The sequence below is a fragment of the Ictidomys tridecemlineatus genome, chromosome 13, assembly GCF_052094955.1.
Source record: "Ictidomys tridecemlineatus isolate mIctTri1 chromosome 13, mIctTri1.hap1, whole genome shotgun sequence".
Classification (NCBI taxonomy): Eukaryota; Metazoa; Chordata; class Mammalia; order Rodentia; family Sciuridae; genus Ictidomys; species Ictidomys tridecemlineatus.
The window spans coordinates 22445036-22471823 of record NC_135489.1 but is presented as its reverse complement, the minus strand read 5'-3'; positions in this window follow the sequence as shown (position 1 = coordinate 22471823).

The window sequence follows — 26788 nt, the reverse complement described above, 5'->3', positions numbered from 1 at the left end:
TTCCATATGTTTAGGTTCAGGAAAGTGCAAAGAGGAAAGGAGAGATAGCCCAGGATCCCACTGCAAGATAACTAGGCTCCATCAAGGCTTTTTTCAAGGTTTCCTGTATTCTGTTGGAGGAAAAAAACTTACACAAAAATGGATTGTTTGCTCTCTTTCTTTTTCTGCAGATTTGCTCTTCTGTATTTTGCCTTTTAAAAATAATTGTAGATCTTGGAGATCTTTCCATATTAACATCCATAGAGCAACCTCATTATTATTATTATTTTATGTACTAGGGGTTGAATCCAGAGGCACTTAACCACTGAGCCACGTTCCCAGCCCTTTTTATTTTTTAGTTTGAGACAGGGTCTCACTAAGTTGCTTAGGCCTCACTAAATTGCTGAGGCTGGCTTTGAACTTTCAATCCTTCTGCCTCAGCCTCCCATGCAGCTGGGATTACAGGCATGCACCACTTCATTTGGTTGACCTCATATTTTAAAGACTTTATAGATATTTTTCATCTTTTTTTGTTCCATAAACATTTTAAAAACACCAATATTATTTGTTTTGCTATTGGTAGCAATAATGCAATAACTATTTATATGTACATATTTATATTTATTTCCATAAAGTAAATTCTTATAAGTAGAATTAATCAAAATGTAATGCATTATAACATTGTCAAAGTGTCCCCCAGTACGCTATATTATACTTGCTGTAGTGGAGACTGAAAATGCTGGTTTCTCTTCATCATTGCCCATGTCTAAGATTCTTTTCCAATCTAATAGGGGGAAGTCATATTTTTTGATTTGCATTTATTAATTAATAAAATTATCTCATGTTTTTTCACCATTCGTATTTTTTTTAACTCTTCAGGTTCTCTGTTAATTTTTATGTTGCTCTTTATTATTGATTTGAATGATATTTATAAATTAAAGAAAATCATCTTTTGTTCATCATGTGCTGCAAATATATTTTCAGTTTGTGATTTGTCTTCTTGGCTTTTGACTTTTTGTTACACAGATTTTTTTAAAAAAAAGATGTAGTCAAATATATTGCCCTTTTATTCTGTGGTTTCTGACCTAAATGGGGTTTCCAGATTGGTGGGTTAAGGAAATATACAGAAACATTTTATAGGGTCTTCATCCATGTGTTTTGTAAGTTTTGCGAAGATATCCTTGTGGACAAAGTGGAGAAATAGAGGCTGAATGAAGACGTATATCAAAGTCTCTTTTGCTCCATCCCATGGATGTGCAGGAAGAGGCTGATTAATGGAGCCTTGTCAACTTGATTTCTTGGGCCTGGGTAAACACAGAACACCTGATTCTCATATTTTCAGAGAGCACAGAGGCCAAGGTGGGTGTTTAATTCTCAGGATAATAGAATCAAGATTCAAAATCTCAACAGATCAAAACATTGAGTTGGAAACTAACAATTCAAATTTAAGAGAGCTAAATCAAGGGTTTGCATTTTTTTTTTAAGTTCTGGTATACAAGGACAGATGGGGAAACCTGGGATATCAAATATTCATGTTTTTAATGACCACAACAAACTGTAAGTTATTGACACACCAGGAATACAAAGAAAGCCCAGGTGCTTCCTGGGCTTCTCATTAATATTTAAAGAATTTTTAAGAAACTCTGAAATAATCATAGATTTACAGTCATGGTGCAGAAAGGATTCAGAGAGTTCATCTTATCTTTTCATCCAAGTTTCTCCATTGGTAACATCCTACGTAAGTACCCTACAGTGTTAAACCACTTAATTGCCATTTGTATCCTCTACAACCTTATTTATTTATGATCCATCAGTTTTTATATTTGTCCATGTTTTATATAGTTCCTTACATTTATATCACATGTATATATGCATACGTACAAATATATGTCCACATATTCTTAACAGTTTTTAGTTGGTAAGAAAATTAGGAATAGACATATATGTAAAAAAAAATTCAGCTGTTAATTTTAATTCAGAAAAATCAAGCCTGAAACAAATGTGTGCCTGCTTTCTTACTTTCTTTCCATCCCGGAATCAATTTCAGGACCTTGCATATGCTAGGCAAGATCTCTAACCAACCAAGCTACAGACCCCAGATAGATGACAGACACCAAGTAAATGTGTAGAGCATCGGGTGGACTTGTACAAAGTATCTGATGTACCTTGATTATATTCCATGTGAACCATCTCATTTAGTTCCTGTGTTACGCTTAAGCTGTGTATTGCCAAACTATGGAAATAAAAGGGAATGGACTTTAACAGTAATTTTCAAAGGTCCTTTGAAGGCCTGTCATGTCACCAAGGGGTTTGGCTTTTACCATGTAAGTCCAATGGCCATTCAGAGATTGGAGGTGGTTACAAGAAAGCATACTGGTTCAAGGAACTTTCTAGCAAGGAGCATTATTATTTTTTTTTCAAAGAGAGAGTGAGAGGAGGGGGAGAGAGAGAGAGAGAGAGAGCGCAAGGAGCATTATTGACTAGTGGAATTTGGCTCTCATGAAAGCAGTGGGCAGGGATTATTCCAACAGACAGAGTGACCACACTTGAAGAGGGGCGTGGACTCACCAAGTCAGGGGTTGTGTGTTTTCTCTCGTATGTGAAAGGTGGTAAGAGTAAAAGGAAACAAGGTGTGTGTAATCTCATGAAAATGGAAGGGAGACCAGGAGAATAGAGGAAGGGGGCCCGGAGGAGGAGGAGGGAAGGAAAGAGGGAGCTACTGGGCAATGAAATGGACCAAATGATGTATGAATATGTGATAATATGTATAATGATGAGCCAATAAAGATTTCTCTTTTTTTAAAACGGAGGTTTGGACAGGATTCTTAAATTAAAGTTTGTATTAGAGGACCACTAAACTCTTAATTCAAAGACTCTAGGATTCTACATTGATGAATATCACAAAGGAGCTGGAATATCGGAGAGGAAGAAGGAGGGGGTGGTCCTAGGAGCACACATGTAATGAAAGAACCAAAAATAGTTCAATGCTTTGAATGTTTTCTCTCCCAAACCTTTTGCATCAACTTTATAAAGAAGAAGGATTGAATTCAGCTATGATGCTTCCTAGTTTCAGAGGTCTGATGGTATTTTTGTTACTCTGTCACTCTTTTTTACCATTTTCTTCCCTAAGTCAATGATTTATTTTACCTTAAAGAATGCTATTGCTAATAGGCTCCTGGTACTGTTTGACAGCTCTTCCTAATTTAATGAGCAGATCTAGGATATTTGCTGTTGAGTTTGCTTGTGTGTTTATGTGAAATGCATTTGTTCATGGTCAGGACCTAAGGTAACTACGATTATGAAGAGGTGACTCCTGTCATTCTCTGAGGTCTGGTGTAATTAGATCTCATGTAGAAGGGAACACCCCTCTTATGAAGCTCTAAGGGGAGAATCTGCACTGGAAGCACCTTAGAGGGAAGAAAAGCTGTCAGGTATATCAGTGGATTTTATCCAATTGAATACAATTGAACCCACAAAAGGTTTTAGCAAATAGATATTTATTTATTGTTCATATACCAAGAAACTTAGAAATTAGTAATTGCCAGCTTTAGTTTAGCAGCTAAGTGTTAAGTCTTGTGTCTCTTCAGTTTTCCTGCCTTTTTCTTTGTGGTGGCGAAACAGCTACTATACCTCTAGTTACCATGTCAGTATCCAGAGAAGGGAGAAGGAAGAAGGGTTGACATCAACTTTGTTTGAAAAATGCAAATGCCTTTCCAGAACTTTCCCTGGCAAATGTCCATTCATGTCTCATTGCTAGAATTTCCCCTTCTACTCACAATCTATGCACAATTTGAGACACTTGTACAATGAGAAAAACTAAGACAGAGAAAAAGAGAGTTTCCTGTAGTTTTCAGATGGTTTAAGGATATTAATCTGCCAGGAAGGATGGACTATGGATCTGGGAGATTTAACTTGACATTTATTTACAGAGTCCCATTATATACTCATATGTCTGGGATTAAGAAAAATGAGGTAGGGAGATAGGGATTTTGATAACTCCACTGAATTGAAATTATTTACAGTATAGGACATGAAATTGGTTATAAAGACTCTCCTTGTGGTTTTGATGCAGCCATTCTCTGGAAAAAAATCAATTTGTGAGCAATCTCTTCAGTCTTTTTATTGTAAACATGGTGAGGTGATGTTTTGGCTATTGAACTCTGGAGTCAAAGTGGGTGTTGGAAGATCCTTTGTCTGCATTTGGGAGCTGTCTGAGTAATTGAGACCAGGGCTTGACTCTGTGTCCACAATGCACTAAATTAAATTAGAGACTTCGTGGAATGAACAATGAAAGCCCCAATTTTGTTATGATGCTATTCACTTAATATGTGTGAGCATGCAGATCTTTTAAGTGGTAACATAAAACAGGCCTTGCATTCCTAGGCTCCAAACACTGGTTTTAGAAAAATGTGTTTAGTAACACAACTCTAATTATTTAAAGAGTCTTTGAGCATCTGGTGAGGGAGGTTTGAATTAGCCCCTTTTTATAAATCAGGAAACTGGGACAGGAGAGTTAAGAACTTGCCTGAAGTTTCCCTAACAGTGCTGGAATTCAGTGTGCATCTTGTCTAATTCAGCATCTTATGGAATTCCCTCTTTCTTTGGGGGGTGTACTGAGCTACTGATAAGCTCCATAAAGTGAGTTAAAAAAAGAAACAAACAAAAAAACAAACAGGTGTGTTTAGGTACAGACCTGAGGTTTGGATGGAAAATATTGTAGAGGTCATCAGGTGTTGGTGTTAATGCCCTGTCCTTGTGATTTAGAACATATGTGTCATATAGTTATTTAGATGAAAATCTGTGAGATCCGTCTTTGTAGCAATTAAGTGTCTTGACTGTGATTCTGAGTTCTATCTGTTCTATGTTTTCCAACACAAAGGGGTCACTGGCCTGGGATGTTTGTCCTTTTGGATGCTCCCCTGGTCCTGGGCTGATGTCTCTGTGGATGTGGCAAACAACGCTTGTACTTTGGCCACCACTGCACACTGACCACTACTCATGCACTGACCCTGTCAGTCCAGTGTTACCCGGGAAGGACATGGTTCCATTCCCTTTTGACTTCCCCATCCCTGAAGAGGAGAATGAACATTTCAAAAGAGCTTTTCACTAAGGGTATGATCAAAAAAAGATGAAAAGGAATAAAAAGAGAGGAGCATTGAGCAGGGTGCTTCTGGGCACAGATGAGCTTGGCTGGCACGACTCATTTTCCTTCATTTCTCCCTTGCCTAATAGTTGCTGCTCCAAAGCCTGTCCTTGGAAGTTCCTGCTTTTTTGCTCCTCCCTTGTGATGCCTGTCCCTCCAATGTAGAGAAGTGTTCACTTTGCATCCAAAGGCTCTTCTTTCTGGATGGCAAAGGCTGCTCTTCCCATATAACATTTTTTTTTTAATGCTGTGCTTTGGATGGATACATAGTACTAGTAAAAACAAGAATAAAGTGAACAGAGAACTGGGGATGTAGCTCAGTGGTAGAGTGCTTGCTTAGCATGAGCCAGGTTCATATCCCAATAAACCCCCTCACCCCACAGAAGAGAAAAAAGTAAACAGAAAGGTTTGATTTACATTCCTGTTTTCATGTCCAACTCTCTGGTGTCAGAAATGACACTCATCAAAGCAAACCATTATATGTTATATACACACATATGTGTATATGCATGTCTGCATTTCTCTCTCTCTCTCTCTCTCTCTCTCTCTCTCTCTCTCTCTCACACACACACACACACACACACACACACACACACATCTCTGTGTTTGGGATATAGGTTCTTGAGAGTGCTGGAGTAATGAACTGAACTTATCTTTATTTATTTGGTTTTAAGCTCCTTTTCCCCCTTTAAGTAATTTAGCCATATCTATCCTGAGCTATAAAAATGGACATACTCTTAGACACAGTAATTTCTCCGTGGGAAATTATGACAAGAAATCATTTAAAAGAGAAAGCTATAAAATCCATGGATGTACTTTTAGCAAATGGAGGTGTAGTAATTTACGGTTTATAAGGCCTTGTCATGCTATCTCAGTTCATGTTCACAGCCCTCCAGGGCAACTGGCTCTATTTTCCCTCCATATTATATAAACAGGGAAACAGGCTCAGAGTTATGGTATGATTTCTTTAGAGTTTCACACTTAAGTGAGTTGAATATTTTTGCTTATCTGTGAAATAATAACCTTTGCTTATATGGGAAACTGAAAAAGAGAGAGGATACTAGTAACAAAACCTTGACCTGAAGTACTTTGAAAAATGAAACCCTAGCCAGAGCAATTAGACAGACGGAAGAAATTAAAGACATAAATATAGGAAAAGAAGAACTTAAACTAGCACCATTTGCTGATGATATGATCCTGTACCTAGCAAATTCTACCAAGAAACTTCTAGAACTAGTAAATGAATTCAGCAAAGTGGCAGGATATAAAAATCAACACCCATAAATTAAAGGCATTCTTTGTATATTCTTTGTATATCAGTGACAAATCCTCTGTTAGTCAGATTTTTGTTGCTGTGATCAAAATACTTCACAAGAACAACTTAGAGGAGGAAAGTTTATTTGGGCTCATAGTTTCAGGAGTTCAGTTCATGGTTGACTGACTCCATTTCTCTGGACCCAAGGTGAGGCAGAACATCATTGTAGAAGGGAGTGGCAAAGAGGGCTGTTCTGCTCATGAGGGCCAAGAAAAGAGGGCTGGGGTAGGGAGGAAAAGAGGGAGGGAGGGAGGGAGAGGAAAAATGGCCACAGGGAAGATGAACCCTTCCTGGGTACAACCCCAGTGACTCACCTCCTCCAGCTACCACCCACCTGGCTAGAGTTACCACCCAGTTAGTCTGTGTAAGCTAGGGAGAACTGATTAGGTTGCAACTCTTATAATGCAATCATTTATCCTTTGAATATTCTTGCATTAACACAGGAATTTGAGAGGATGCCTCATAATTAAACTGTAACATTTTTCTCTTGTCCTCCAAAAGCTTATATCTATTTCACAATGCAAAGCTCATATAGCCCATCTCCAAAAGTCCCCACAGTCTTATCAGTTCCAGCTCTATCCAAAATTCCAAGTCAAAAGTCTCACCTAGACTAATGGCAAACCCATGGCAGGGAGTCCCTATAAAAAACAAAGTAGGATAGATAAATCAAATATACAATGGCACAAGGTAAAGATTTTCATTCTAAAAGGCAGGAATGGGAGAATATAGAGAAAAAAATGGGACCAAAACCAGACTGAAATCCAGCCAGGCAAATATTGATTCTCTAATTCTATGTATAATATCCAGGAAATGTGTTGGTGAGATGTGAGCAACAAAGGGCATGGGATGCCCTGCCCCTTTGACCTGGCTGATTGTACTCTATATGGCCTTTTTTTAAGGCTGGCTTTGTCTGAAGCCAACAGATTTCTCAGTGAATGATTCACATCATTGGTATCTCTTAATCCTAGAAGCCTCTATTCCAGAATTGGCTTCACCTTCATAGCTTAATGTATCATCCTTTCAGAGGGAGCCTTGAGGGGTTCTGACCCTATTACACTTTGCCTGGCTTCCCAGGTCTTCCTCTGACATCTCAGTGGAAATTACCATGATCCCCTAATCCCATTATCCTGCCTTCCTACAGAACCAGCACCATGTGGATGGTGACAAGTTCTGCTGCCAATTTGAGCCATAGTTAGGCCTCCTTGGATCATGGCTACAGTAGCCTCTGAGTTCTTGGGCAGATGAACATGATTAAAGAACTTCCTAGGCACCCCCCACCCCACTGTAAGCAGGGTTGCCCCCAACTGCTCTTAATTTGCAATGGGTATAGTCTTGTTCATTTCTGAGATGACCTCAAGGGCATTGTATTGTGTAAAGTTCTTAGCATCTCTTTAGTGGCTATAATTCCTTTAACAACTATACTTTCCTTAGTCTCGGTTTTACATGCACTTTTCTGGCTAAACTGCAAGTTTTTCAAATCTTTTCTCTGTGTATTTTGTTCCTGTTCCTCACAGTAAATATAAAGACTGCCAGTAATACCCATTTTACCACCTGAATGCTGTGCTTCCTTGAAATTTCCTCCACCAAATTAATTAGTACATCACCTTTAAATTCAGCCTTACACAGTCTCATGACATGGACAAAATGTAGACAAGTTCTTTGCTACAATGTAAAATTGTGGCTTTGAGTCCAATTTCCAATAGAGTTCTCATTCCTCTCATTCCTCTCTGATCAAATGTTTCCTGAGCTAAAATTCTGGTCAATGCTTTCATTAAACCTAGAAAGGAGCAGGTATTGGCAGCATGCTCAGAATATTTGAAACCTCATGAACCCAGTCTTTTGTTCACATTACTATCAGTATTCTGGTTTTCTGAGCTCCCACCAGTCATTAAGCTCTTTTAACAAGTTTGGAGTTGCAGTCTGGTTTCTCCAGACTGCAACTCCAAACTTTATCAAACTCTTTCATACACCATTTTCAAAAGCTTCTAAACCACACGGTCAGGCCAGTCACAGGCTCATTCCAATTCTCAGTACTAATTTCTGTGTTAGCTTTATGTCACTGTGACCAAAATAATTGGCAAACCAACATAGTTTGAGAGGTCCAGTTCCTAGTTGGCCAGAAGTAGACAGACAACCATGACAGAAAGGTTGTTGGTGGAAGAAAGCTGCTCACCTCATGGAAACCAGGAAGCAGAGAGAGGAATTGGGAAGGGCCACAGGGAAGATGAGCCCTTCCAGCGCACACCCCCAGTGACTCACTTCCTCCAGTCATAACCCACCTGCCTATAGTTACCACCTAGTTAGTCTATTCAAACTAGGAAAGACTGACTAATTCACAGCTCTCACGATAGAATAATTTCACCTCTGATGTGGGGAAACAGACAAATTCATACCTTGCTGTGGGACTGAAAATTGGTGCAACCACTCTGGAAAGCAGTATGGAGATTCCTCAGAAAACTTGGAATGAAACCACCCTTTGACCTAATTACCTTATTCATTGGCATGTACCCAAAGGACTTAAAATCAGCATATGCAGCCACATTGATATTTATAGCAGTTCAATTCACAACAGATAAGCTATGGAACGGAACCAACCCACATGCCCTTGAACAAATGAATGGATAAAGAAAATGTGTCATATATACACAACAAAATATTACTCAACCATAAAGAAGAATGAAATTATGGCATTTGCAAGCAAATGGGTGGAACTGGAGATGATCATGCCAAGTGAAATAAGCCAATCCCCCAAAACCAAAGGTCAGATTTTCTCTCTGATATGCAGATGCTAACTCACAGTAAGAAAGGGGCCAGAGAGAGGAAAGACTAGATTAGACAAAAGGAAATGTAAGGAAGAGAGAGGGGATGGGAATAGGAAAGACAGTAGAATGAATCAGAGATAAATTTTTTATGTTTTAATTTGAATACAGTATAAATTCACATCAGTGTACAACCACAAAAATGGCTATCCTTCATGTATGTATGATGCGTCAAAATACATTCTACTGTCATGCATAACTAAAAAAAGAATGAATAAAAAAATTATAAAAAGAAAAATTTTACCTTGGAATATTCCAAGGAGCATTTGGTGGGGGGACCTCATATCTAAACCATAACATTAAGCCTCCTATTTAAAACAAGAGTCTGGAATAGTAGGGGTTACTCTGAGGGATGATTCTGAGCATGCTGCCAATACCTGCTCCATTATAGGTTTAATGAAAGCATTGACCAGAATTTTAGCTCAGGAAATATTTGATGACCTATGAGATGCAGAAGAAACATACTCCAAGGAACAGTGCTAGCCCCAGGCTTTTCTCCCAATCTCCAGAAACAAGCCAGTGTTTTATTGCTCTTGGTCTGAACTGGTAGGATAACTGCCTCATTCATTACTTTATGTTCCTTTGTCCAAACTTAAAGCCTTTTTGCTGTGAAGAAAAGAAAAGCTGTCCTTTCCCTGAAGAAGGGAACTGTCTGAGTTTCTTGGTTCTTATGGGACTGGGATTTTTTTTTTAATTTTTTTAAATTTTTTAGTGGCCTGGGATTCCTCCTGAGATTTGAGCAATGACCCCATTGTAGAAATCCTCCTTGCTATAGGTCCTGGGCAGTGGTCTGTGGGAACATGTTGCTCTTTGAATTAAAGATTAGGGAAAATGGGACAGAAAGCTATTCTCTCAGAGGGTCCTCATGAAAGAGCTGGCTCCCAGGTACCTTTCTTTAACAGGATGGGACTTTTAATTTGTAGGCATCAGGTTCCTTGCTCTTTACCTTTCCCCATTCCTCTTTCAAAGCATGTGTGTGTTCAAGTGATTAATGTCCCATTTTTTCTTGGTTGGGTTTGTCTGCTTTCCCAAATAAGCAAAATAGAATCACTCTACTTCTCCACTTTTTAGTGCTCTAGTTGTCATAGATTTTGAAATGTGTTCTTATCCTGGGCCTTTTATTGTTCAGCATGAAAACTGGTAGAACAATAATTTTCCTTACCACTATGTATAGCATCCCTCCTGTTCAAAGCATTTCTTAAAGATTAACCAATTAGGGGCTGGGGCTGTAGCTCAGTGGTCAAACACTTGCCTTGCATATGTGAGGCACTGGGTTCGATCTTCAGCACCACATAGAAATAAATAAATAAAGAGACTGTGTGTTTATCTACAACAAAATAAATATTTTTTAAAAAGATTAACCAATTAATTCTCTCAACATCCATGTCCTAGTGGGACAATTAATAGTTGACTAATAATAGGATGAAGAACAAAAATGATTCTTACTCATGATCATAAATATCTTCAAGCTTCAAAGCATATTTCCTGCCACCAGCTAGAATACAGAATAGGGGAGAAAATAGAAAAAATCTCTCCACTCTCTCTCTGCCTCCTCATGAATTTCTCCATCAAGGACTTTGATGCAGTTCTTTAGGGGACAAACTATGCAGAGCCAAATTGGTCTAAAGACTTGAATATGAACTTAATTCTAAGCCTGGTTTTCCTTCTGGTTTAGAATCACAGGATGTCGGGGGATTCAGACCTTAGAGATAAAATTAGTCAACCCCTTGACTTCACAGATGTGAAAACTTAGGCAGAGAAAGGTTGTATTGACCCAAGGTCACACAGGACTAGATTGGTTTGTTCCTTGTTCTGCCCTTGGTGTTTCAGAGGAGATGTCTGCTCACCTTGAAGGTCTTATGAGAATGAATTAGTTCTGTTATTGTCCAGTGCTGGGGTTTAGATATTGGGTAATGAATGCTCAGTACCTTCTGGTTCCTGAGCCAGGTGGAAGCTACTTGCTGCATCTAGCCCAGCTGGTGTGCCAGAGAAAGTAGATGAACACTGTTGTACAAAAATGCTCTCTTAGTACATTTGGAGAAAATAGGATATAGAATACATCATTTATCTTGAGAGAGTCAACGAAGGTTTGATTTAAACAATAGTCCATTATGATGTTCACTGTAGCAAATTCTGTAATTATAAGTTTTATGGCAACCCCCATTACGAAACCATTTTAGTCCCTCTCCTCGCTGTCTGAAAAACTGTAAATTGGGTGGAAATTTTCATGGCTAGACCCTGCCTGTTAGAGAATGGATGGCTTCTGGGAGCTCAGGGAAGGAAAGAAAATCTCATTAGCTGCCTCTGAGTTATTGTTGAATGGGAAGAAACGTAAGTATATTCCTTTTGGAGTTCGCAAAAGAGTGGAGTCTATTTCCCTCTGTAGAGTGGAATTATGAAAAAAGAGGCAGAAAGGTCTCATTTTCAAAGCTACATAGACTCACTAAGAAGAGCTGAGGGGAAAAGGTGTTACCGAGTCACTTCTCAGCAACTGCTGAAATCACTGCTCAGGATTTCAGCATCTAACCATCTCATGTGTGAGTTTGACATTTCCCCCGGCTCTGTCTTGATTATTGTGTCACTGGAATGAGAACTCCTGGAGTGAGATGAAGGGTTTGAAAGCCTAGCTGGAGGGAGAAAGGCTTGGCATGCATCCTAGCTTGTGGCCATTTCTGAAGTGGTAGGACCTAGCCTCCAGGGTTAAGGGAATCGAGTTGGCTCTGTCCAGGGTGGACACAAGGCCACATGGTAATGGGCGCCCGACAAACAGGATTCACGGACTCGTAGTTCTGGGACAGGATTCAAGACACTTCAAATCTTTTCTCACTCCTGTCTTGAACTGTCATTTTGGTTATCCAACCTAAGTACACTTCTTACCCTCAGGTCAGTCACCACATTGTCTTCTCTGAGTGACATGTTTTTGTTCTTTTTCAAACATTCTTTTATTTGTTTTAATTAGTTATACATGACAGTAGAATGCATGTATGCACTTTGATGTATCATACATGGATGGGGTATAATTTCCCGTTTTTCTGATTGTCCATGTTGTAGAATCACGTTGGTCATGCAGTCCTATATGTCCATAAGGTAATTCTGTTTCATTCTACTATAGTTCCTATTCCCATATCCCCTCCCCTCCCTTCACTCCCCTTTACCTAATCTAAGGTAACTCAATTCTTTCATAGTGACCCCCGCCCCCTGTGAATTAGCATCTGGATATCAGAGAAAACATTCAGCCTTTGGTTTCTTGGGATTGGAGTACTGTGTTTTTGACTGTGGGCTCACTGACCCCATCTTTCCTTGTCTCCTGGTCCTAGTCACCAAGGATTACCTCAATTTCCTAGCTTTCCCTGCTCCTCCTCCCTTCCAAATTATCTTAGACTACAAATAAGTCTTCATTCTCAAAATTCAGAGAGCATTTATTTGCCATACTACTGGAATAAGATATTTACTTATAATTATTTCATACAGTTTGCGAATCATTTCATATACTTTGTGGGTCCCCCGAACTGTGTCTTGGGGACAAGGCCACCTTCTTTTATCTAGTCTAGGGGATTCAAGGACATAGTATGCACACCATCAATAGTGGTTGACTTGTAATATAGTATGGGTGGGAAAGTCTTATCTCCTTTATTCCGTATTGGCCCTTTAAAGATAAATTCAGTCATTCACCTTTCTGGGCTGTGCACTCATTTGATGCATAATAAATATTTGTTAATTTTACCTTTAGCTTTTCTCATATTTCCAGGTGGTCATCATCTATAAAATACGGACGACTCCTCTTATGATGGAACATTTTTATAGTTGCCTCTCATGTTTGCTATGATCATGAGTGTATGGGACTATTTTTGGATTCTGTTTTTCTTTTCCCTCTAATAACCATGCTTTTGCAAAAATTGTTTCTGTGCAAAGTGCCCATTTTTCATCCTCATACACACAGATGTGAATTTAAAAATACTGGTATCACACTATTCTGTACCCCACTTTCTGGTGCTATTCCTTCTAGCATCCTTAAAAACTGTCTAGAAATAAGTGAGGATAAAATATTAAATAAAAGTATTCTCAAAGTACCGACCTATGTAATATGAAGAAAAAATGACTGTAGTCATTCCCCTGCCTCATCCCTTCTTCCCACATGCTGGAGACCCATGGCTGCACCCTTTTCCAGAGTTGCTGGAATGTTCTTCTTTTTTACCTTGTGGCATCATGAATGCTGTGCCTAAACCCCCCCAATTCTGACTGGTCTGTTGGCCTAGTTAACTTTTCTTAAAATATTATTTTCTTATTTCGTAAAAAATCTACACCTTACAAGGATATTTTCTTAACATGATAATAAACTTACTTTTAAGTGAAATTCTGTTATCATCCTTTAACTATTCCTTCACTAATGAACTTCTTACTGTATTGTAACTTATTTAGTTTTTTAGAAATGCTAAATATTTTTGAAATATACAACTAGGAAAGAATATTCTTGTTTGTCTGCTTATTTGACAAACACTTGACACCTACGGTGTGATGTTTAAAGAAAAATTAAAAATAATAATAAAAAAAGATGCATCTTATTCCTGATTTCTGGAGATTTGCATTCTACAAAAAGACCAGAACAGGGCTGGGGTTGTAGCTCAGTGGTAGAGTGCTTGCCCCGCACGTGTAAGACTCTGGGTTCGATCCTCAGCACCACATAAAAATAAACAAATAAAAATATTAAAAAAAAGAGACCAGAACAGCATTGAGTTTAAGGATTAGAGAACTAAAATAGAGGGTGGGGGCTGTGCATTGGGAGTTTGTGGTCTCAGAGAATGCAATGATTTGTTATGAGTTGGGACGATCTGCAGAGCCTTTCGTAAGGGGAAGCTTTGAGGTGAAACTAGATGGTTGAGTACATGAAGAAGAGGGTGAATAAGGAGTTAAGGAGGAACAAAAACTGATTCATAAAAGTGCATGTATAGTTGGGGCCAGATGTCAGGGGACTGCCTTTTATGTGTGTGGAAATATAACAAAACAAAAACAAACCATTCACTTTTTTTCTAAAGTCAAAGCAGTAGTTTTTCCTCTGTTTTTCCCCCTTGTAGCTGAAAATATTAATGTGGCCCTCTAATTACTGTTGTTCTTACAGATGGATGGAAAGCACAGATGCCAATGCTGAAGGGGAAAAAGGTGTTTTGAAAAGATAGCAGAGGACCTGGAATCCTCAGCACTGGCTCCCTGAATGAGAGGAGGAGCCTGGGCGGCAGATACACAGTTCTTCGCTGGGGTTTTCCTTAACAGAGAAAAGTCTCCGCAGAATAGCAAAAATAGCAAAAACTCCAAGTTGGGGTCCTGAGGTCTGAATCTGCTGTGTGACCCTGGGGAAATCTTTTACCTTCCTAGGCCTTAGCATCCTCCACTGAATAACGAAGTGATGGAATAAAAAATCTTTAAGATTTATTTGGGCCATTCTGTAGTAGTCCAAGGGAGTGTCTCGAAGTTTCCTTGCATATCTGCTTCATTAGGGAGTCTCATCCCCTGAGAGTCAGTACTAGGAGATAAAGGCATTTCTCATAAGACTCTCATGTCCCCCTGCCCCCAAGGACCCTTCTGCAGGTACTCCACACCAGGAAAAAACCTGCAGTCTGTCCAGACTGGTACATTCTACACTTATCTTGCCCTTTCCAACCCTGGATTATTGATCTCTGGAGAAAGAAGATTTATTTTTATCCTTTTCTTGTTTTTCGGCACTGTCTCATGCTGTTGCAGACTTTCTTGTTTCAAGATATCTTTATTGAGACTTCCTGGGTGCCAGGTATTAGGGGCTCATAAGCAAAAATTCCCCTTAAGGTGGAAGAACACACATACAAATGAATAAATGTCTGGCAGGGTGCTGAATGAGTGAGTGAACATTTAATTCTTTTTCAAACTCAGAGGCCTAAATACTTACTGATTGTTTCCTATATCCTATTAAATAAAAGCTCTCTAAAATCTTTGAAGGAATATAAATAAGATCATGGAAGGGTAAAGATCATACCAGTCATTGTCAACTTACTGAACTCCCCAAACCTAAGGATGATTTATAAAATCCCATGACAAGCACTCTCTTGATGACCTGGTCATAAACAACATGTACATTTAGTTACTTTCTAAAACTGTAAGTGGTTTTGTTGCAAATTATCTCCCCTGCTGCTTCCCTGTCCCTCAGTCTCCCTGACTTCTCTAATTTTTCACCTATTTCTCTCTTCCAATTATACCCCTGTTTCCCACTCTTTGATGAATGTATTTTCTTCATCATCTTATAGGTAGCTTTAGTAAGGGATACTTAGGTGCTAGACACCTAGGTCTTTATTTATTCCCAATGCCAATATTTTTTCTGAAAAGACTGAGCCTCAGTGAGGCTCAGTCATTTAGCTAAGGTCACCCAATAGGGAGCAGAACTCAGAACCTCAGTCAGTCTGATCTGTCAAAATCCAACCTTGTGGGCATGGTGCACATGCATGTAATATCAGTAGCTCAGGAGGCTGAGGCAGGAGGATCACAAGTTCAAAGCCAGCCTCAACAATTTAGCAAGGCATTAAGTAATTTAGTGAGATCCGATCTCAAAATTAAAAATTAAAAGGACTGGGGATGTGCTCAGTGGGTAAGTGCCCCTGAGTTCAATCCCTGGTACCAAAAAAAAAAAAAAAAAAGAAAGAAAGAAAGAAAGAAAAGAAAAAGAAAAAGAAGAAAGAAAGAAAGAAAGAAAAATCCAGCCTTATGTCTTTCTAAGGCAGTCTTAAAAAAATATCACTTAAGTATTCCTGAAACTCTTCAGATAACTTCCAGAAAGTTAAGATGGTTGTGTTTTCTTTTATAACAGATTCAATTATTTGAGAAAAAAATGGCTAAAGCTTGCAAAATCTGTAGGAGAGAACTTTTGGGCCCTGTGGAGATTTTTACTGAGCACCAACATTTTCTCAAAGGCCAGGAACAGCAATTATGATAAAAGAGACTAGGAAATAAAAGGAATAAACAATGTAGGGATTGCTCTGGAAAAACCATCACCCATTGTAGGCTTCCACTTTGATAATGACCTTCCTTCTTCCCAGAGGGAAGCATGCAGGCTATCTGAGAGTTTTTCAACTCTGGCTTTTTATGGCCTTGACAAGGACAGCTGTAATAAGAGAAGACTCTGAGCTACAACAAGTGGAACAATTAAGTGTATTTACCTGGTGACCTTCAAACCATTTCTTTGTTGGAAATGGGGGTGAACCAGTACAGGTGCTTATGTGTAAGGACTTGTGTTTTTTTAGTATTATTTTTGGATGTTGCTTGGAGTGCCATGCTTTTGAATTTTCAGTTTAGCTGAAGTTTAGTTGAAAATAATGTGAATTTAAAATGAATGATAATCTCTATTCCCACTTTAAGTTTCTAATGTTTACCTATCTAATAATAACTGGAAATTAATTCTGGAATCATACCCCAGTTAAACTTAGTTATAGAATCAGGCTGAGTTTGACATTAAGGGTGTGACTGGGAAAACATAGGAACTGAATTCTTGTCTTTTTCTTTATTTCATGAGACTCTCTATCCATGGCAGTAAAGTTTTCTTTAGAACAGAAGAAGAATTGACTTGTCAGTTCCTTTTAAAACCTGATCTAGAGCCCTCATAATTTAAGAATTATAGTGCTTAATGTTTTTCTCTGTCATGATGACACAGTCTTTGCTAGGGCAATAAGAAGAGGAAAGAATGGTGACACCATGTTAAAGCCCTTGGCCTCTTCCTGGAGCTTCTACAGAGTGGCCATGTTCACTGGCTCTGGGACACATGGCTTCTGAGAGCTTCCTATGATAGCACCCCCTAACTAAGCATTTCCATAATCAGTTGTGCTAGTATTGAGACTTAGAGTGATATTTTATGTCCCTTTGAAGGTCATAAAATTGTGCTACATTATTCCATGACCAACAAATATCTGTTCAGGATTGATTGTGTGCCAGGCACCAAGCTAGACCTAAGGATACAAAGCAAAACAAGGCACAGCCCTTGTCTTCAAATTCTCTTTATCCAACAAGAAATTGGAAACTTTCAGGAAAATGTATCGATTGCATTCCTTTGTTAATGAAAATAGTGAATTCAGAATCAAAATGGTTAACTGTTCACTGTTAATTTGGGGCTAGCGTGAAGAAAGCAGCTATGAATATGCATGTAAATCTTTTTGCCAACGTATCTTATCACTTCTTGGGTAAATGCCTTGGAATGGAATTGCTAGATCACATGATAGATGTGTGTTTAAATTCATCAGAAACTGCTGAACTTTTCCAAAGTTGTCATCCCATTTCATATCTACCTGCAATGGTATGTGGTGTGTGTGTGTGTGTGTGTGTGTGTGTGTGTGTGTGTGTGTGTTTGCTATATTTTATTAAGGATTTTTGTTTCCGTGGTTAAGAGTTGTTGTAATGTTTTTCTTTATATGGTATCAAGTCAAGATTGCTTACTCTTTTTTGCTGATCTTCTCAACCCAGGCTATCTGCTTGGATGCCTGCTCTAGGCTTTTTTGTCTTGATCTTTGCTCACCTTATCCCTAAATTCTACCTTTCCATTTCTGGCACTTATTTGCTATGATTGGACTTGTGTTTGAACTTCTCAGGATTTTTGGACCATTCTAAATTTTTGAAGAGAGCCCAGGACCTGGGTTATTCTGTTTTTCTCCATGCTATGTTCAATCAGTCTTGGCCTCCTGAAACTCTGGGGAACAAATATATTGGAAGATATTCTAATAAAAACAAAAACTTGGATACAAACTAATGTCCTTAACAGGGTAGAACTTTTAGTAAATTGTTAACTTCCACTTTGAGCAGTTAGGACTTTGAATCGAAGTATTTCTCTAATTAGCTTTAAATCTTGATATTCCCTCAGGTCCTGCTCGTCTGCCTCGCTTCTTAAGCAATCTCCTCCCCTGTCACCGCTTTTATTGCCAACTACATCTTCATACCGCTAGATCTACTTTTTAACCCTGTCTCCTCTCCTGTGTTCTAAACCCATGGATTTCTCTTGTGTACTGTATATCTCCTCCTTGAATTTCCTCAGGGCTTCTATCTTGATGTATATTATAATCTAATTTTTTTTTCAATTGTTTCCCATTTCAGTGAATGAAACCCGATTCCTGCCTCGGGACTGGGGTTGTGGCTCAGAGGTAGACACTCGCCTAGCATGCGTGAAGCACTGGGTTCCATCCTCAGCACCACATAAAAATAAAATAAAGATATTGTGTCCTCCTATAACTAGAAAATAAATACTTAAAAAACCTCCTGCCTTCATCTACTCCCTGTTCCTACTTATTATTTTCATTTATTATTAAATTCTTAGGTCCATTTCCTTTCTTCTAAACTTCCTTTTATGATGCAATATTTCAGACTTTCAGCATATTATATGAAATGCATAATTGTATATGTGCATTTTAAAGAAGAATCCAAGGAATTGTATTGCATTCTTCCAGAAACTTCCCTGTTATTGCAACTTCTGTCCCACCAGAGGTGACTCCTTCCCTCACCAGAGGGATAGATATTTGTTTTAATTATTCCCTGACTTTTATTTGTAGTTCTGTCCCATTGTTAAGTGATATTTAGAGTCACATTACTCAGTTTTGAAACAGTGTCAGGAACAAGCATAACTATACATCAAAAGTCAGTAGGTGGAGGCTTTTGGCAGAAGAGAGACAAGTACAGAGTCTCAGATTTCCCGAGCCACCTAAGGGTTGACAGTTCCTGGACCCGTGTCACCCAGGTGTTCTGTCTTTAGGTTATCAAGAGGCCTGTTGCTTGTGTTGCCAACCTCTCAAGTCACCCTGCTCTAATCTGCCCTGATTGGCCTTTCTGTCTGGGAAACAGTCATTCTGGGATTCTTCTACTTTCTTCCTGGAAATTCTCTACTTTCCTAGCTGCACTTACTCTTCTCTTGATTTACTCAGTGTTTCTCTATTTTCTACTGTCTAGAAACAACTGGAGAAGAGCACATGGGAGATGAAACCTTTGAGACACTTCCTGTCTTTAAATGCCTTTATTTTCCCTTTGTATTTGATTGATAATTTAGGGGATTGCATAGGGGATTCTAAATTGGAAATTTTCCTAATTTTGTTTCTGAAAAGCTTAGGCCTATTATGCTCATCCTTTAGACTTTGTATATACCTTGCCATTGTCATCTGGAGATGTGTAGCATCTCTTCATTCCTAAGTGCTGTGACATCAAATCTAGTTTCATCCACTGGGTTGGAAATTCAGTGGGCCTTTGTGATCATGGAACTCAGGCCTTTTACTTCTGGCAAACCTTCCTTGAATTCCATTTTCCATTTTTCCCTGTTCTATTTTTTTTACAACTTCTATTATTCAAATGTTGAACCTCCTTAATTTTCTTTTCTCTCCCACTTTCTATTTTATTTTTTTTACCCTAAGTTTTGGATAAAAACTTCCCTTCTTTGCCCTGCTCTGAGCCTTGGGTATCCGGCTCCCTGGCCACTGGCTTTCATTTGGTCTCTGTCAATAGTAAGCACTGGCAGGAGTTTGGAGAGAGTGAAGAGAGTGCTGTTGGGGTGTCCTTATCAAGCTACCCTTGTGGAGCCCAGAGACCTCGATTACATCCAAGTTGATAGTGTTGTGGGTTTCCAGCAAGACGGCTGCCTTTCCATCCACCTTCATTTTAAAACACAGCTTGGGCCAGAGGGAAATAACAGTGTCTTTATGGATACTTGCTGGCTGTACTTGGGTTGAAGGTGGACAGTGAGGTCATCCTGGCGCCATCTGCAGGGACATTTCTGAACCTAGACTGGGTGCCAGGAGTGGGACCTTCACACTTGTTTGCCTCCCAGTGCATTAGGACTTCGATGGGTAAGAGGGTTGTGAAATGAGAAGGGTTAGTCCCAGTGATATCTAACCAGAGAGACTTCTTCTAAGTGGAGTCTTGTTCTTATAGCTCAGAACTTGGGGATCAGTGGGCCTCCTGCCTAATGTCCAAGCTTGGGACTTCATTTCTTTGAAAATCTGAAGGAAGGTTTGGAATAATCCAGGGTGGAAATAAAAGTGTAAGGAGCACTTAGTCATCCCATAGGCAGGTCTAAGCTGCTTATCTATGTTAGAAAATAGGAACTTTCAAAAGGAACAATTGCCTCTCTTTGAAGAAACTGTCAGTGAAAAGCTTTTAAAATAATTTCCTTGCAAAATGCATAATGCTCTTATGCAGAACTCTCTGACACCACTGTTTAGCAGCCTCTTCCATTTGTATGAGCTCTGGAATATCAAACATTTCTTGTGCACACTCAGAAAATGGTTTGCTTATCACACCATGCCTGTCAGCGGCACTGTGGGTGCCAACTCTGGCACAGTGAGGCTGTGGGCAAAGAGGGTACCGTGTGGTAGGTATGCTGCAGAGATCAGGCCCTTTAGAAGTCCTGGTGCTTGAGGGTTTACAAGGTGCAGATGGATTAGCATGTTTTTCCTCCTTATCAATCTGCCTGCTTTTTCATTCCCAGCTCTCTGGTGGGATAATGGTTCTCCTAGTTCCTCCAGGCAGAAGAGTCTGCCTTAGAACTTCCACTGGAGGGTAATACTGATCCCAGATAACACAGATCTCCCATTTCAGGTGGTTGTATTGGCAATAGAATTTTTTTCTGGAAGTTTCCAGAAAGATTCAGTAGGTATGCGGACCAATAGTAGGTTTTATTATTTGGTTAAATCCCAGAAAATCATAATGAAAATATAGTGGTTTACTATTATTGAGCATTTACTATGTAAGCGCATACAGAGTAGTAACACCTTTAAAAGAATTTTTGTTTATACACATTATCATATCAGATCTCACACCACACCCTGTGAGGTGGGTTTTCTTGTTCTCCAGTTTAGAAATGGAGAAGAGATAATCTTCTCATGCTCTTCCTCCCTGCTCTGTTCTTAGTTGCCCTCCTTATATCAAAGAAGACATTTGGCATTTGTTTTTTTAGGGATTGGCTAGCTTCACTTAGCAAGAAGATTACCATTAAACAGGGATGAGATGTGGGAGGAAAAGGGAGAGAGAAGGGAAACTGCATGGAAATGGAAAGAGACCCTCATTGTTATACAAAATTACATATAAGAGGAAGTGAGGGGAAAGGGAAAAAACAAGAGAGAGAAATGAATTACAGTAGATGGGGTAGAGAGAGAAGACGGGAGGGGAGAGGAGGGGAGGGGAGATAGTAGAGGATAGGAAAGGCAGCAGAATACAACAGACACTAGTATGGCAGTATGTAAAAACGTGGATGTCTAACCGATGTGATTCTGCAAGCTGTATACGGGGTAAAAATGGGAGTTCATAACCCACTTGAATCAAATGTATGAAATATGATATGTCAAGAGCTTTTTAATGTTTTGAACAACTAATAATAATAAAAAAAGAAATGGAGAAGAGGTTAAATAACTTGGCCAGGGCCACACAGCCCTATAGCTGGGCTGAGTTTGAACCCAGGCCAATTTGGCTTCAAAGTGGCTGAGTTCTTTTTATTTTGCCAGTGACTCCCTAATTATTGTGTGAAAGAATCCCCTGACAGTCTGTTAGGTACCTTGTCTGTATCCCCTGAGGATTTTGATGTTAGGCATGGTGTGAGGCTGCATATTTAATATGCATTTGAAATATACTCCAAATTTTGATGCAGGTGTTGGAAATATTATCTTAGTTGATTTGCTTCTGTAACAAAATACCATGAACTAGGTAATTTAAAAAAGTAAAAGTTAATTTTTTCGTGAACCTGGAAATTGGAAGTTCAAGATCAAGGCATTGGCTGGACAGGTGTCTGGTGATGGCTGCTCTCTGCTTCCAGATGAGGCGTTGTGGCCATATTCTCCAGAGGTGAGAAACTCTGTGTCCTTACATGGCAAAAAGGATGCAAGACACACTTGCAAGGCACAAGAGGACTCCCTTCAACTCTGAGCCCTTCTGTAAGGGTACTATTCCCATTTATGAGAGTGGAGCCCTCAGGACTAATCAGATCCCAAATGCCACACTTCTTAAGACTGTTGCATTGGTGATTATGTGTCAACATTAATTTTGAGGGAGGACCATCAAAAATCTCTAGCAAATGGCCAGGTACAGTGGTGTATTCCTGTAATCCCAGTGGCTTGGGAGGCTGAGGCAGGAGGATCTATAGTTCAAAACCAGCCTTAGCAATATATGGAGGCCCTAAGCAGGTTAGTGAGATCCCATGTCTAAGTAAAATATAAAAAGGGCTGGGGATGTAGCTTGGTGGTTAAGCACCCATGGGTTCAATCCCCCCCCCCCCCCTCTCTCTCTCTCTCTCTCTCTCTCTCTCTCTCTCTCTCACACACACACACACACACACACACACACACACAAATCTGTAGTAAGTACTACTGCTATAGGTTGAATGCTTGTGACTTTTGCTCCTCCCCCATTCACTTGTTTAAACCTAATCCCCAATGTGATGGTATTAGGATATGAGTACTTTTGATTAATTGATTAAGGACTTTTGAATTGATTAAGACATAAGAGTAGAGCCCTTTAAAAGATACCCTAGCTTAGTCTAATTAACTAATGGTGGCATAATAAAAGAGAACCCAGATAACTCCCATCTTATCATAGAGAGGATAACATCTATCAACCAGGAGTAGGTCTTCTCCAGACACTGAATCTAATGGAATCTTGATCTTGGATTTCCCAGATCAAGGAACTGGGAACTACCAGAAATAAATTTCCTGGTTGTTTACAACCCATTATTTATGGTATTCTGTTGCAGTAATCTGCCTGGACTAAGATAATCATACAACAACAAAACACCGGAAAGTGGCTGTATCAATGGCCTAGCCACTTTCTGGGCATCTGTGGCTGTGCAGAAACAGAATCTGTAATAATCTATCATAGAAAGTGGGGTGTTAATCCAGTTGGGTTGACTTATTTTTCCAGGAGACCCGTGGGGATCGACTTCAGTTTCCCTACGTGGTTTGGGTTCCAAGGTAGCGTCTGTGCCCTCAGTCTGGGTTTCTGGGTCTGATGAAGAGATGCTTGAAGGCCCAGGAGTTTTCTGAAACTTCTCTTCATCCTGTCCCAGTTCTGGTGGCAGTCAGTGAAATCAGAGTCCCCTTGACCTTCCTGAATTCCATTTGTCTCCTAAGAAGGCCTGCAAGGAAAGATAGTGCAAACCTCTAGTTCCGGTTTAAAAAAAAAAAAAGTAAATTTTCAATAAATAACGATCTTAGCTTAAGAGACAATAGCGTCATAGTGTCCACCAGCCCTCAATCCCCAAGCAGGTCTTTATGCTCCTAAAGGAATGTCCTGGGAATGGGAAAAGGGGAGGATGGAGGGAAGAGGTGTGGCCGTGTAGCGCCCGTACACTGGTTAGAGTGTGCTGGGGTCTGTTGGACTGCATACAGAATCAGAAAAGCTCCCCTCAAATTGACTCACTCCAATTCAGCCAGCATTCACTCTGGCAGGTAGAAGATGTGGCTGTAAAGCCACCTATGGAGAAGAGCTAGGAGATAAAACTTCTCCTCAAAGCTGTCTGACATGTGTCCAATTCCCATAGGCCCTCGAGCTCAGGAGTTTCACAGTTTACTCTGCTTTCCTGGGGCGGTTCACATGTAAAGGCAAGGGAACAAGAACCAGAGGATGCTCTAACAAAAGCATTTCAGGAAGCCATGGGGAAAAAAAAGTGACTGGCAGAATCTATTTGGGGAAGAAGGTATCACTCCAAATGATCTGAATCTGATTCAGATCAGAGACTTCTAGCAGATCAACCAGCAGTTGCTTCTGTCATAGGCCCGGTTTCAAGTGTCCTGGGATTCTAGGGCACAGTTAAGCACTTCCCCAGTCTCCAGGTGAGGTTGGGCCTGTGGAATTTGAGCTTCCTGTGGATCCTGTAGTCATGAATTGAGGGAGGGTCCTGTTTATACAGGGGCCTCCTCTTCAAAGTGACTTCTTGGGCTGGGGATGTGGCTCAAGCCGTATCGCGCTCGCCTGGCATGCGTGCGGCCCGGGTTCGATCCTCAGCACCACATACCAACAAAGATGTTGTATCCGCCGAGAACTAAAAAAAAAAAAAAAATATTAAAAATTCTCAAAAAAAAAAAAAACATTTCAAAGTGACTTCTTTGTGGCACTCAGGTGACTGGGGCCATCCAGTTCGTATCTTGGAAGCCATCCAAATAATTTTTAATGTACTAGAGGAATGGCTCTCAAATGGAGAAGCTTCCCATCCCTGTCCTGCTTCCACACATACCATAAGGACACTTAGCAATGTCTGAAGACATAAGTGGTTGTCACAATTGAAGGGGAAGGTAGATGTTGTTGCAATTGGCATCTAATGGGTAGAGGCCAGGGATGCTATTAGACATCTTACAACATAAGACAGTCACCCACAGCAAAGAATCATTCAATCCAAACTTCATTAGCACTGAAGTGAGAAGTACTGCACCAGCAGATATCTCTTGGGAGATAACATTTCATATAGCTGGGACAAATGGAGTGGTTTTAGTTGGGGCTGGTGTGGGATTCTGCCTTTTTAGGGCCTCAGGAGCAGTTTTGGACTCCAGCTGTGCTGCATACACTCAGAGATGGGAAGTAGTCCTGCTTTCCATTTCCCTATAAGGATGATAAGAGAATGCTGCAATCCAAACTGCTTCTGTCTCCTGTCCCCAGAATTCCCAAAGGAGGGCATGTATCTCTGCTGTCAGGCCCAGATGTCCAGAACTAAATGGAAGGTTTGTGGATAGGCTATGCACAGGGCTAGCAATGGCCACCTGCTGTCTTTATGTTCATTTCTGGAGGGAGGGCATTAGGCTGCAATATTCGCAGGGGCAGGCTTAGTTAGTTCAGTGCCTGTCATTTCATTTACTGTCACTGGTGGGTCCCAGTTGGGCTTTGGTAAAGAGCATGTCTGTGCCTTTTTCTTGCCTTCTCTACTTCTAAGCAATATAAGGTTAGTCAAGTGGCGAAAGCTCTGTGAACCTTTGTTTCCTCATCTTTAACTTAGAAATAATAAAAGTTCACATTATTTAGTTCACAAAGTTTGAGAGGATTACATGAGATAAGGAATGGTGAATAGAGACGATCTAAGAAATTTTCACAACAAACATGTAGTTGGAGTGCCAGACAGAAGGGTCAACAAACATAAATAGAACAACCCAAGTGTCATGGTAGGAGTACAGTGAGATAATAAGAGGAAAGTACCAAGCACAAGGTTTTCATTATGGGAACTTGGGAAGATTCAATAAATACCAATTCCCTTCTCCTTAGGAAGATCTCATGGAACTACAGAGGAGAGATGGACATGAGAAAAGGGCCAGGTGTACATTTTGAAGAGGAGGTTTAATAAGTTTATATTTGATGATCTCTATTTACTCCATGTAATACAAGACATCATGTTCAGAGGGCAGGAAGAAAATGAGAATAAGATTTAGACTTGGGAGGCATTTAAATCAGCTTTTTCCCTACCGTGACTAAAAGACCCAACCAGAACAATTGGAGAGGGGGAAAAGTTCATTTGGGGGCTCACTGTTTCAGAGATCTCAGTCCATGGACAGCTGGCTCTTTTCCCTGGGGCTCAAGGTGAAGCAGACTATCATGGTGGAAGAGTGCAGTGGAAGAATGCAGCTCACATAATGATTAAGAAGCAGAGAGAAAGAGAGACTCCACTAGCCAGATACAAAATGTATACCCCAAAGGCATGCCCCCAATTACCCACCTCCTCTAGCCACACCCTACCTGTCTTCAGTTATCAAACAGTTAATCCCATTAGGATTAATTCACTGATTGGGTTAAGGCTCTCATAACCCAATAATTTCTTCTCTGAAATTTCTCGCATTGTCTCACACAGGAGGGGAGAGGAGTTTGGAAAGTTGGTGTGGGAGATGGAAAAAGAAATCATGGATTTTTTTTTTTTCCTAGAGAAATGTACAAAACTTCTCCCTAGTTTTCTGTGCAGAATGAAACCTTTGTTGGGAGAGGCAGCCCTCATGCGTGTTGGCCATGTGGGTTGACAAGAGGGTAGAGAGACAATGATGGAACCAGTGGAGGTGCAGGTGAACTGTGGGAGGTGAGGTAATTAGAAAGTGATGTTAATCCAGGAGATGGGGAGCAGACTAGGAGAAGGAACCCAGAGAGAAGGTCTATGAGAAAGGAGTTGGAAAGCAGGAGAAGTTGGAAGGTAGGAAATAGCTCAAACAAGAACATCACAGAGTTTGATATTTTGCAGAAGTAGCAGTTCTGGGTGGTAAGACGTTCCACCATGAGGCCGTATGAATGAATTCTCCAGGATATGTGGTTTACACTGAGGTGGAGTAGAAAGATGGAGGTTCTATGGATGCTGACTTTGCCTATGGTAATGGCTGGAGGGGGAGTGGACTGGAAATGGAGCCATGTGAAAAATAAAGAATATATTGTATCTCCCAAAAAGATATGTTGAAGTCCTAATCCTCATTGCCACTTTCATAAAGTAGGGTCACTGCATATACAAATAGTTAAGGAACTTCAGTGGCCCTTATCTCATGTGACTCATATTCTTGTAAGAGAGAATGTCACGTGAAGAAATAGACACACAGGGAAAAGATG